Raw genomic sequence first — 2,805 nt, forward strand, 5'->3', positions numbered from 1 at the left:
CAAGTGGGTAAAAATAGTATTTCATTGCTATTTTACTATTTCTTTGAGTCCTACCTGAACTAAACATTTGCAGGCTTTGAATGACCTTTTCTAGGAATGGTCTTTTCATGTCTTTGCTAAGTTTACATATTGGTGCACTTAGAATTATCTTATAATTTGTATAAACTTTCAATATAATGTTAGTAAGGTGCTCTTTTGATATGCTATTTGTGCTATTTTTCCTTTGCTTTGGAGAGAATTATCTTATAATTTACATAAGCTTTCAATATAACTTTAGTAAGATGCACTTTTGATATGCTCTTTTGTGCTATTTTTTTTCCTTTGCTTTAGAGAGCAGTTCCAAGAAGATTTCTCTTTGGATCTTGGTTTCTCTTAGGATGCTCTGCAGGTTGTTCCATTCTGGGAACCACAGGAAGGCTGCAAGGCTTTCCAGAGGCACTTAGGATAGCCACCCTTCAGTCAAGAAGCTTCACTGGCTGGAAAATGTTCTCAAGACCCCCCTCCTTGAATCCATGGAGAGCACCAGAGAATTAGGACATCTCAGCTGCTGCAAGCACTGCCGTCCTGCAGAGCCAATTGCTGGCAGCAGACATTTTGGACAAGAAGGTACCGGAGTCCTGGAGAGGGACAGGGGAAAGGAAGACCATCTGGGAATAGGATTTTGTGTGGTGGATGTCTGTCTCAGTCCTGGGTTATGAGGATGCTTTTGCACCCAGGAATTGGTTGTTCTCATGAATAGAGAGGACTGTTGTGACTGAGCCTTGTGCCTTAGCAAGGGGCAGTATCCAGAACTGAGGTGATATGGTTTGGCTGTGTCCCTACCCAAATCTCATCTTCAGTTCCCACATGTTGTGGGAGGGACCTGGTGGGAGGTAATTGACTCATGGGGGCAGGTCTTTCCTGTGCTGGTTCTCGTGATAGTGAATAAGTCTCATGAGATCTGATGGTTTTATAAGGGTTTTTTTTTTCCTGCACAAGTGCTCTCTTTGCCTGCTGCCATCCATGTAAGACATGACTTGCTCCTCCTTGCCTTCCCCATGATTGTGAGGCCTCCTCAGCCACGTGGAACTGTAAATCCATTAAACATCTTTCTTTTGTAAATTGCCCAGTCTTAGGTATGTCTTTACAAGCAGCATGAAAATGGACTAATACCTGAAGTTGCCTCTGGCATCTCCTCTGTGAAGAGTCCAGCATTGACCCTGAGCTCTGTCACTTGTAACACAGGAGACCAATCCCTCCCTGCACACACCCTCAGCCCCGTGAGTTATTCTCCCTGCACTCACTTTGCTGCTTCCTGTTCTTGGCAGTATCTCTGGAAGGAATCCTGGCTCTAGCAATGGGACAAGGAATGGCCATGGGGGCAGGTGTCATAGTTCTTCCTGGGCCTGATGTAGAGGGGTGTGGGCTCTCTGGATTCCTGAGGGTATGTGGAGCAGATTCCCATCATGCTGTGGCAGGGAGCCTGTGCTATTCTCCCAGCCAAGAGGAGAGGATATCCTGAGATCACCACAAATTCTGGGATGAAGGCTGCCTGAGGATATGAAGCACACACACATGAATACACAAAGACATACAAACACACACACACACACACACACTCTTACACATACATGCATACACACATTCTTCTGTGGGTAAGCTTGTGCTTTAGGTACTTTGGGCAGGAGAGTAGGGCTTTTATTCTATCTGCATTGCCTGCATGCCCCAGTGCTGGAAACATGCTGAAGCCATTGCTCCCCACTTCAGATGATCTGAAAATTCCTGTTTCAGTTCACTTAGAAGACACCCCGCACCCTCAACAACAGAGGGTTATTCTGCAGAACTCATTCTTTAACAGCAGGCCTGCTGCTGCTCCAGCTGCAATTCTTTTCCCCTTCATGAAGGCTGCCAGGAATGAAATGGGGAGGGAAAGGAAGTGGGTGGAGGCAGGAGGGTGGGCCTGGAAGAGCGGGACCCTGCGGGCTCCAGCCTGAGGACTCCTCTCTCTGCCTCTCTCCACTGTTGTGAATCATTCTGCTCAAAGCTGCTGGGTGAGTGCAGGGACAGAGAGCTGCTGGGGTGGCTCAGGGCCTGGTGGTGGTGGAGGTTGGGGGGCTGCTCTGGGTTCTCGAGAGGCTTCTCCAACTCTGACATGCACACGATTGCCTGGAGAGATTATCAAAATTCAGACATGGCTTAGGAGGTCTGAGATATGCGCCGAGATTCTGCACGCCTGAGGATGCCAATGCGGCTGCTCTCTGGCCACATTGGATAAAAGCATCTAGAAGGTTTTTCAGGCCAGATGAGGTGAGCATTCCCTCCCTCATACCTTAATTCTTCGGCATGGATTCTGCCACCAACAGAATCCTGGAAATTTTCTCCCAAGAGATGATAAGAAAAATTCATACCAAAATCATGATAGAATTTCAAAAAATCTGTTTGGATGTTAGAAAATTTCTCCAAACCCTGGCCTTTCCTTCCTCCCCCAATTCATGAGCTCACAGGTGTTGCTTTGCTGACTAAAATCCTGACAGAGCTCCGAATCTGCTACCTCCCAGACAACTTTATTTGCAAGCTGTTTCTCTACTCTTAGAAACAGGGGTGTCGGCTGGCGTGGTGGCTCATGCCCATAATCCCAGTACTTTGGGAGGCCAAGGCAGGCGGATCACGAGGTCAAGAGATCGAGACCATCCTGGCCATGGTGAAACCCCGCCTCTACTAAAAATACAAAAAAATTAGCCGGGTGTGGTGGCACGCGCCTTTGGTCCCAGATACTTGGGAGGCTGAGGCGGAAGAATCACTTGAACCCAGGAGGTGGAGGTTGCA

At 47.6% G+C, this 2,805-nt stretch overlaps 1 protein-coding gene across 1 annotated transcript in view; it reads left to right on the forward strand.

Annotated features, from left to right (window-relative positions):
- The first annotated feature begins 1,938 nt into the window (after positions 1-1,938).
- Positions 1,939-2,805, forward strand: part of LOC108308028 (gap junction gamma-3 protein-like) — a 9,178-nt gene continuing 8,311 nt past the window's right edge. The window contains 1 exon segment of the mRNA XM_017533652.2: positions 1,939-2,030. The gene's annotated coding sequence lies outside the window, so the exon portion shown is untranslated.

Source organism: Cebus imitator, unplaced genomic scaffold, assembly GCF_001604975.1.
Source record: "Cebus imitator isolate Cc_AM_T3 unplaced genomic scaffold, Cebus_imitator-1.0 Scaffold82, whole genome shotgun sequence".
NCBI lineage: Eukaryota > Metazoa > Chordata > Mammalia > Primates > Cebidae > Cebus > Cebus imitator.